The following is a 10,888-nucleotide window of genomic DNA, read 5'->3' on the forward strand; positions in this document are numbered from 1 at the left end:
CCACTGTACTTCTGTCTCCCACTAACTGAGATTAATAAAAGCAGAGGCGCTGATGCATTATTCATTATTTTCTTTGTAATGGAATCCAGAGTACTGTAGTTCTGAAGGCTGCTCTATGCTTCAATACTAGCTCCAGGCCAAAAAGGAAAAAACAAAAAGGTAGGAGGAGGAGAAGAGGCAGAATGGTTATCTGTCGCCTGCTGCCTGCCCGGCTTACTGTGAGAATTCTTTCTGTCTGAGACCAGCAGACAGACGTGGCGTGGCGTGCCACCAAAGGGGCCTGCTGTGACTTACAAAAGATGTAGAAGCCTGTTTTAACATTCACAGGAATTTTTCCATGTATAAAAAGGAGGGAGCATATTCTAATTATAACTATTATAAAGGATATGCCTCTGTCACCGATTGACTGAATAAACAAAACTGACTTTTCAGTTTATCATAAGCTCAGTAGGAGCACTTGGGGCAATTCCTTTGTACAAGAAAGCAGAACTAAGAGTCACAGTCTCTGAGTTTTGTCTCTGAATCTGCAGGCAGCTTTAGCAGGAGCCAGCTGCAGACCCCTCCTCAGTGGTCAGGTTTCCAGGACTAGCATTTGCCTCTTGCCAGTTGCTTTCTGGTTGGCACCTTAAGTGTGCAGTGTCACCCATTCTCTGTGGAAGGAGCTTTTGCAAGACACTAAACCATACGGTATTTTTGTATCCAGCTGGAAGCTATATCCTGTTGGCTGCAGATTTCCCAGCATCTCCATGGAAGGACCTTATGGATTTGTAGGAGTGATATAAAAGGGAATGAGGATGTGTGGGAAGTTTGTGTTGGAAGGAGCTTGTGTAGTGTGGTGGTGATTAAGGATAATAAACTGTGCTCTGTCTGAATGGCTCACATGGTGTTCTGTGTCATTCCCGTTGGGGGTGTTCCTGCTGCTGGTGCAGGTGGGAGGCAGCGACATTTCCATAAGATTATGAAGCCAGTGGCCCCACATAGGAGTGTGGAGCTCTGCTTTCCACCATGAAGTAACACAAACTTTGGGTTTAGTCCCAATCTGTTTAGGAAAAGAGCTTTCAGGAGCTGCTGCTTTGGTTGAATTTCAGGTTTTTGGCATTGATAATGACGGCTAGCTCCTTGTGTGGTGATGACTAAAAGACCTGGGTTCCCATCTGCCTGGTAAATGCGCGTCAACCAAAACACAGAGAGAAGACCCCACCTGTCTGCATACCTGTAGTGTCCACAGAACTGGATGGCTCCCATATCCCTCCAGACAGGCCCTGGAGGAGTGGGATCCGCCTGCAGTGCCTCCGCCACTCTGAAGCTGCAGCCCCGCTGAGGACTTCCTGGCAGCACTGGCAGCTGCTACACTTGGCTGTGATGATGAAACCAGGGACACAGGGAGACAAACAGGAAACCCTCACCCTTAACAAACTGGCTGGAAATCCCAAGCAGCCCCAGCTCTCACAGGCAGCTCCTTCCTTTCTCTTTCCTGGCCCTCCTCCTGCCCTGCGTTGCTTTTGTGAGTACAACAAGACCAAGACCAGTGTGGGTTGGATGAACTCTCCCAACATCATGATCCCCAAACAGAAGACAAAATGATAATAGCAATAAAACAAAACAAAGCAAAAAAACATTTGGTAGTTTGGCAGTTTCTTACCAAGCTAACTATAGTCTTACCATGTGATCCAGCAATGGTGATGATCATTGGTAACAATATTTACTCAAATGAGCTGAAAACCTCTACAAGCCACACACAAATGGTTAGAGTACCCTTATGCATAGTTAGCAAAATTGAAGACAGCCAAGATGTCCATCAGCAGGTGAACTGCTATATATTTATACAGTCAAGAGTTATTCAGCAGTAAAAAGAAATGAGCTATCAAGCCATGAAAACTTAAATGCACATTGCAAAGTCAAAGAAGCAATCGGAAATGATATTTTATTTTGTGACCTTTAGGAACAGGCAGAACTGGAGACTAACAGATCAGTGATGCTCAGGGTTTGGGGAAATAAAGAGGAAGGGAAGGGAGAATAAATGGGCATAGGGCATTTTTAGGTCAGCGACACTGCTTCATATGGCACTGTGATGGGGAATATGTGACATCACGTGTTTGTCAAAACCTATAGCGTGTACAACACCACAAGCGAAGCCTAAAGCACACTAAGACTTCGGTTAATTATGGTTCTTCATTACTGGTTTAATTATAATAAATGTATCACATTAAGAAAAGATGTCAATAATAAGAGAAATTTGTGGTGGGGGAGGAAGTCTATGGGAACTGTTTGTATTTGCTACTCAATTTTTCTGCAAGCCTAAAGTGCTCTAAATAACTAAAGTCTATTAATATGAAAGAAATCATTTTGGACAGTGGGAGGTAGTCAGTAGAACTGATCTTTTGCTGGGTGGAGCTGGAGGGTGTGAGTTTAAGCACTGCACAAACCTCACTTAATCTGGATTTCTCTGCAGTCAGATATGATAGAATTTGATTCTGGTGGGCTTGAAGAAATTCCACTCAAGTCAAGAATAAAGTGGCTATACCACTTTCCAGTCCCATTCCCTCTTCTCTTATTTTGTTTTTACTATTTTTTTTTGTTCATATCTTTGTAATATCAAGATAGGTGAGGAGACATTTTTAAAAATAACAATCAACATCTATAATTTTGGGGGGGTTATATATAGTCCATTAAGAATCTACTATGAATGCCTAATAATTTTAGGCACTGGGAGAGATACAGAATTTTTTTACTTGAGATCTTCTTTCTTGGTTTTTAAAGTTTTAAAGAAATCTGAAACTCACCATAGAAGAACCATTATTATAAGGTTTGCAATATAATAATTTTATTATTGCATAAAATAGGCCATCAGGCTTAAAATTAATTTTCCTATGCTGCTGAAGAGCAGGTTTGTTTTCTCTCTCTCCCTCTCCCTCCCTCCCTCCTTCCCTCCCTCCCTCTCTCTTTCTCTCTCTCCTTCCCTCACCCTTCCCTCTCCCTTTCTTCCTTCCCTCCTTCCTTTTTTGCATTTGAGAGATGTATATGGATCAATGGCTCCTTTGGTGAAATAGTCAATCTTGGTTTTGCCGTATTCAATTTAAATTTTACTAGAAATGGCAAATGTTAAATTACAGATAATGCCACAGAAGTCGGCACACAATGTTAAACTTGCTTGGTTGCTGTCTGGACCTGATTCTAGGCTTGTGTTCTTACCTGGCTGCCTGAGGAGTTAAAAGAAACAGCCTGGTTGAATGTCATTGGACATGGAGGAAACTTGAGTGGTCCCATAAGATTCTGAAGACTATACTAAAGAAAAAATGTCAAACATCTATGCTATGGTTTGGATGTAGTTTGTCCCCCAAGATTTCATGTGTTACAGGATTTATCCTTAGTGTGACAGTGCTGCAAGGTGGTGGACTTTCAAGAGGTGAGCCTAGTGGGAGGTCTTTAGGTTGTAGCCTCAAAAGGGAGCAGCCTAGACCCCTGTCTGTCTTTGGCTCCCAGTCTTGCCATCTCCTCCTCTGGCACACATTTCTGCCTCCATGATACCAGCAGCTGTAAGCTCCTCACTAGAGTTCAGCAGATGCCAGTGCCATGCTTTTGACCTGTGAGCTAAAGAAACTTCTTTTCTTTATAAAGTACCTAGCCTCAGGTATTTTGGTATAGTGATAGATAACAGACAAATATGATTTGATTGTTTTATATAGACTAGACATTAAAATGATAATATTTTGGACATACCAGGTCAAGGATATGTAGTTAATATAATTCCAACTGTTTCTTTTCCCTGTTTTAAAATATGGCATTTTAAAAATGTTTGTCATGCTATCATAGTAAAATACTGTACCATCATTCAGTAGTGATTTAAACAACAGAAATTTTATTTTCTTGTAACTCTAGAGGCTGGAGATCTAAGATCAAGTCATCTGGAGTCCCATTCTGAGGCCCAAACAGCAGCAATCTGACTCAGAAAATAGGAAGGAGACGCTGCAGTCAGGGCTCAGTGACTTAGCTTCCCATGGGTGCAGTTACAAATGGTCCCTGTCCAGGAGTCTAGGGTGGGCTTTAGATATTTGAGTTTCTCTTTTTTTTCTGGTATCCTCTTCAGGTAGGATCCCAGATACTGACTGAGCAGGTTGAGAACTTATGGCTGCTATCCTTGGCCATGGGAATCTCCAGTGCTTTACGGACAGAGCAGTGAGTCTCAACCTGAAGTCCCATCCTCCCCAGGAGGCTGTTCATGCCCATTATGCCAGCCAGTCATTAGTTTACATCCTGGTACTGTGCTGACTCAGGCTCCATGTGACTTTAGCTCATTCCTGCTATGCCTCAATTTTCTTCCTGTGGAGTGGGAGCCTCTCCCACACTTACAAGGACAGATGAGTAAAAACCTCCAATGCCTGGCAACTTACAAGAGACAAATATGGCCTACTTAGGTGGGCACAGTAGAACCCCATGTTTATGCAGATGACCTGGCCAGAGCCAAGTCACACCTGAGAAGTCTGCCATTCCATGCTTTAGGTTTGTTCCTCAAGTAGCAGTGAATAGGGCTCCCACTGCCTCCATTCCAGATCCCGTCTGGAGACAGGGAAGAGCTGGGACCATTCCTGTAGGTGCATTTCCAAGTCTGCAACTTAGAAAAACAACCAACCTGTAGGTCACAGGGAAAGAAGCTGCCCCAGTAACTCATGGGCAACAGTTTGTGGGCATCTTACGGGGAATTTTTCTGCTAGGTGTAGAAGACAAAGGCAGATGTGGGGACAGGGTATTTGGAGAGGGGAGTACAAATATGAGGTGTGATCAAAATATATGATGAATGTTTAAATTAAAAAATAATTTATTACAGTGAAAGACATATTGCAATTAATCCCCCTCAAAATATTCCCCTCACTTTGAACATACCTATCCCATCGTTCTTTCACTTTCTGAAGCACTTCTGAAGGTTCACTTTGAGCATCTTTGTGAGATTGACAATATATATGGTGAGTGCTGTTGCTGAGTGCCATCCAGTAGAAAGGCAGGCTCACAATAAATATGACAATCTGTCCTTATCCTCCTTATTTACTGGATCTTGCACCATGAGACTTCCAGATCTCCCCCAAAGTTGAAATGACCATAAAAGGTAAATGTTTTGAATTGATTGAGAGAATTGAGGCATCCATGACAACACAATTAAAGACATGAAAGAGGACTTCCAGAACTGCTTCAGAAAGTGGCAAGAACATAAGTGGGGATAAGTGTGTTCAAAGCAAGGGGAAGAATTTGGAGGGGATTAAGGGCAATGTGTCTTGTACTCTAATAATTTTTTTAAAATTTAAATATGCAAAGTATGTTTTGATCACACTTATATGTGTCAGATTCCTAGAACTGTTGTAACCAGTTACTGAAACACAACGCTATAAAGCAATAACAATGTACTTGCTCACCATTCTGGATGTGACAAGTCTGAATCTCCCTTTCCTTCTCTTATAAAAATACCAGTCATTCAATTTAGTCATTGGATTTTGCCCACTTCAGGTATGACCTCATTTTAACTTTATTTTATCTGTAAAGACTCTATTTTCAAATAAAATCATACTGATGGGTACCTGCGTGTTAGGATTTGAACATATCTCTCTTGGGGACACCATTCCATGCACTATAGTACGTAAGGCAACAATGGAAGACTAGAGAGATTGGAATTAAGGGAGATTCAAAATGCTGGGCTAATGAGCTTGGATTTTGCTTTGTATCTGATCAGTATGAGGGGCAAGGGGTTATGGAAAAGCTTGAGATTACATCATTCCTAGAATTTTTTTTCTTAATTTTATTGGTATATTTTAGGTATACAATATAATTACATTCATCTTTGGAAATTTGCACCTTTACATAATCTCTCTTGGTTCTTATTTTTCCCCCTTCCCCTGCCCTCCCTTCAACCCCTCCACCCCTCCCTATCTACAAAGACTTTGTTTCCAGTTTTTCTTTTTCTCATATTAATTCCATTCTCTTCTTTCTTTTCCCCTACTCTTCCCACTTCCCCTTCCCCTTTGCATCTTTTTTTCCTAATTCACATTATCTATTATACCTTTTAGTCCTTATTTACACTTTCAGTTTCTCACACTAGAGAAACTATTCAGTATTTACACATGTGTGTCCTATTTATTTCACTTAAGAATATTGCCTCAATGTGCATCCATTTAGCTATAAATGTCTCTAGTTTCTCATTCTTTATGGCTGAAAAAAGAACCCTACGTATTCTTTATCCAGTCTCCAGTTGCTGGGCATTTGGGCTGCTTCCAAGTTTTAGCTATCATGAATTGTGCTACTATGAACATGGGTGCACATATTTCGCTGTGGTATGATTCTTTTAATTCTTTGGGGAAGATACCCAGCAGGGGAATAGTGGGGTCAAATGGGACCTCTAGCCCTAGTTCTTTGAGATATCTCCATACTGATTTCCACAGTGGTTGCATCAGTCTACACTCCCACCAGCAGTGGAGCAGGGTTCCTCTTTCCCCACAGCCCTGCCGGTATTTGTTATTGGTTGATTTCATGATAGCAGCCATTCTTTCTGGAGTGAAGTGAAATCTCAGTGTTGTTTTCATTTGGATCTCTTGAATGACCAGTGATGTTGAGCATTTTTTCATATTTTTATTTGCTATTTCTACTTCTTTGTCTGAGAAATGTCTGTTCATTTCAGATGCCCATTTTCAGATTGGATCTTTAAATTTGGAAGGTCTGATTTTTTTAAGTTCTTTATATATTCTAGAAGTAGACCTTTGTCTGAGGTCCTAATTATAACATTAGCCGGTGGCTGCTATAAAGGATGACGTTGGGGGAACTGTGTGCATTAGCCTGACCCTGGCTACCCCTTAGATGTTATTTCTACCTACTCCCTGTCTTTACTATTGACTTTGTCACTATACTCTACACTTATGATACAAAGCATTTCCTATGCCCCAAATATATTCCTTTGGGCCTTCAGCTTACTTACACATTCACACAAGTCTGATCAAATATCACTGACCAGCTCAGGTACCACTTCCTATCACTCTCTCCTTATTCTGGATTATTTGTCTAAGAGCATCCTCTCTGACTGACCAAGTGTCTATGTGATTGGCAGTTCTTGATGGTCTCCCCCAATTAGAGTGAAACCTGTGTGTGGACAGGGACTCTGTCTTGCCCACAGCTATATCCTTGGAACCTAGAACAAGACTTGGCACAAATAAGGGACCCAAGAAATAACTAAATGAGTGAAGGAATGAATGAATGAATGAAGAAGGACCAAAGACACGTTGTTGTAAGAATCCCTATTTCTGTGTTCAGGAACAGAGAAACTCCCTGTTGACTAGTTGGCTCTGGTCTTTGCTGGATGTGTTGACTGCCAGTGAGTGGCAGGTGATTTGTGGAGGGCATGGTATATTTGAAATCTTCCTGTATATTCTGCTTTCCTGGACCACTATCTAGCAGTTCTTCATCATATCTCAAGTATTTCATAGGCTCGACCCACTTCACCTACATTACCCTATGTCTTGACAATTTCATCTTTATTCACACCTGATAGCATGGTTCAGAGGGTCTGTTTTCTAAGTATTTCTACCCATAGTCTCTGAAAAGGAGTTGCCCTGCCCCCAGCCATGCTTGACTCTATTACCTTACCATGTTTGTTATAGATGATTGGAGCAGAAGTGGTTTCCTGATCCAACACCAACCAATCAGCTTGCAGGAAACTGATCAATCTGCTTCTCTCTCAAAAATTTGAACAGGGAAGAGAGGCTCCGTCCAACTGAAGGTTGGTGTTGTGCCTGATAGGTCCAGGAATGTTGCTATGTTGTCCATTGAAGAGATAGAAGAAAGGAGAAAAGCCAAAAGTCACAAGAAATAGACAAAGAAGGAAGACTATGGGACTGCTGAGTGATGGGAAGGGTTTATCTGAGGTCCTGGCTGTGTGGCATAGCTGTATTTTGGGTTCCTGTTTCTATCTTGGAGATCACTTTTCTATCCTTGTAATAACCCAGTTTGGGCACCTGACATGAGATTGAGATTGAGCAGTAAGTTAACCAAAATTAATCAGAAAAACACAACAACAAAAAAATACAGCATGGCCAGGGATCCCTGGTACCAAAAAAAAAAGTGAAATTGAAAAAAATACATCATATCAGTTACTCATTTCCCTCATTTCAGGTGTTTTTAATGTAATGTAATATGATGTGTCACTATACTCTGCCATGGATATTGTAGAAATTAAAAAAAATACTAATAACTAATTATCTTGAGGAAAGGTATCAATTTTGTTAGGAAGACAGATAATAGATATGACACAAAACTTAATTGGAATGAAGAGATCCATGGAGGCAGAGTTAGGGATGGCATTAGAGTCAGTTGTAGTAGGATAGATACGATGTAAGGTGAAATGGATGGGACAAAGGCTTGAAGAAAGGGTCCGAGGACTATGAGGCTGTCCTTAAAGCCCAGAGTTCACAGGTATGATATGAGAGTTAAGGCTATTGGCATTAACATTAGATGCCTTGGTTCACTGCAACACACTCTGGTCCACCTCTCCTTCCAGCGGCAGCTGGGCCGGATCCCACCTCAATGGCAACCTTCCAAATCTCTGCACTTCCTTCCTCTAGGCTTTTTCCAAAGCCATGAGTGCCATGGCCCACCACAGAGTGGCCCAGAGATTTGGGGCAGCTACACTGCAGTACTCTTTGTCCCCTCTTCCTTTCTTCATAGGGACATTGAGGCAAATTCTGAAAGGTTTCTCAGAGAGTTGTCAAGAGCCCACAGTGCTGTCAAGTTCAATAGGGCCATTCTCTGTCCCCCTTTTCTTCCCATGTCCACATCTTCCAAATAAAATACCAGTACTCAACAAAGCCATAAAATAAGCTATATAGGCCTTCCTAACTGCATTTCAAGAAGAACTGAAATGTATTTCAATTGGACAAAATTCAACTTTACATACTCTGTAATACAATTATAATTTCTATATAAGTAATACAATTATAAGTAATTTGTTTCTTAATATGAAATTGGATGTTGCTTGTCTGCTGTCTTTTCTTTCTCTTTAAGTATACCATTGGAAAATTTAGCCGCATGTAGTTTCTTCTTGTCGGTATAACAGAAAAACGATCTGTTGTTTTGGGTTTGATTCCAACTTGCTCAAAGCTCGAGAGCTGATGCGTGCTCCCTCTCCACACTAATGAGGTGTATCTATTCCTATGACATTTGTAGACCTGAGCTACAGGGTCAGCTCAGGATTTCGTGGTAAAATATCTAGGACTGAGTGCCTTAAACAAAAGGAATTTATTTCTCGCAGATCTAGGAGAGTTCTAAGTCCGAGATTAGGGGACTGCATGGTTAGACTCTGATCTGGGCTCTTTTCCAGATCTCTCCTTGTCACAGTATCTCACACCTCACATAGACAGGAGGAGAGAGGCAGAGATCTTCCTTCTTCTTCTAAGCTCACTGGTCCTAGCACGAGGGCCCCAGTCCCATGACCTAATGTCACCCTAATTACCTCCCAGATGTCCCATCTCCGATTATTGTCCCACTGGCAATTAGGGGTTCAGCTTAAGAATTTCAGGGCCATAACAAAGGCTGTGTGTGAAAAGTGAATATAGGAAAGCTCTTATTTGAATATTATTAAGCATTTCAAAACAACAGCTGCATATCATTAAACCAAGCACAAAATTCTTCTCCAGCAGGGCCCTCTCAGCTGCATAGTTTGCTCACTGCTTTCTACTCTCCATTTTCAATATTAGGGGATTTGGATTTCCCTGGGAAGTCCTGGCTCCACCTCTTACTGGCTGTGTGACTCTGCACTTGCTCCATCACCTTTCTGAGCTTCAGTTGTTCATATACAAAAATAGTATAATAACATTTACATCTCAGGATGTTCCCAAAACTAAATTAAGTGAAAACATCTGGTGCACCCATCTAGAGTCTGTGCTTGGAATTAGCATGTGCTTATTCAGGGCTGGTGTGATCCCTTCTTTGAGGTTTCTGCACTTACTAAATAACAGAGCTCATCTCCATGTGCTAATAATCCACAGTTTTACCTACATTGCTGGCAACATGTCTGTGGCATGTGGTAATGTTTCAGCTTGGAGTGTGTTGGGAGAATAATCCATTAAAGAGGGAAAAATCAATAGCACAATTAGGAACCATTTCATCCTATAATAACGCCAGCTGCCATAAAGGCCACTGCTTCCGAGTGCTGCCTCTAATGGTATGTGCAGCCTGCTGCTAGGCTCGGCCCCTCCTCTTCATATGATGCCATGTCCTCTTAGGAAACATGGATATCAAAATTGCAGCAGATACAGACATACATATCCTGCCTTAGTCAATATACAACACAACAGTTTAAGAGACAAAACCATTTTCCCTGCCTTAGCTAAACCCCATCACTAATGTAGTTTTGTTTTTGTGCTTATCTCCTATTTGGGTTTCTGCTTTTCTTATTCTCCTTTCTGATAGAAAGAATGTAAAACAACCAGGTTTTATTATAGCAAGGAAGCTGAAGAACTGTGTGAAAATTCCTTGAGGAACTTTGGCATCAGAAATGGCCTGTACATAACGTCCATCATTTTCTTGTTGAGGACCTAGTTCAGTTTTCCACCTTTATCTTATCATTGTTCTTCGAGATTGTTTGTTCATGGATTCATCAAGGACCAGGCACTTGTGTGTTAGACTTTGTGTGGGGAGTTGTGCATTCATTAAATAAAGGGTTTTGGCCTATAAATGGTCATTTCCACAAGTGAAGGCCAATTTCAAGATGAACCATGAGGGCATTTTTTAAAGGTCACTTTAAATTTAAGTTTTAGTTCTTTTTAGGGCATAAAACAAGACTAGATAGTAATTAAAACTTTCAGCAGTGGAAATAGCTTCTAGTAATTTTAGTGTAATTAAAACATGTATTTTATAA

General features: G+C 41.1%; 1 long non-coding RNA gene across 1 annotated transcript in view; it reads right to left on the reverse strand.

The window, feature by feature from the left end:
• The window catches only part of LOC147830328 (uncharacterized), a 30,736-nt gene extending 29,265 nt beyond the window's left edge, over positions 1 to 1,471 (reverse strand). Inside the window, exon 1 of the long non-coding RNA XR_015451804.1 lies at positions 1,214 to 1,471. This is a non-coding gene — a long non-coding RNA (uncharacterized LOC147830328). The remainder of the gene's footprint in view (positions 1 to 1,213) is intronic.
• Positions 1,472 to 10,888: the final 9,417 nt, after the last annotated feature.

Source organism: Heterocephalus glaber, unplaced genomic scaffold (assembly GCF_053883595.1).
Source record: "Heterocephalus glaber isolate CG9 unplaced genomic scaffold, H.glaber_assembly_v1.0 deba00000122, whole genome shotgun sequence".
Classification (NCBI taxonomy): Eukaryota; Metazoa; Chordata; class Mammalia; order Rodentia; family Bathyergidae; genus Heterocephalus; species Heterocephalus glaber.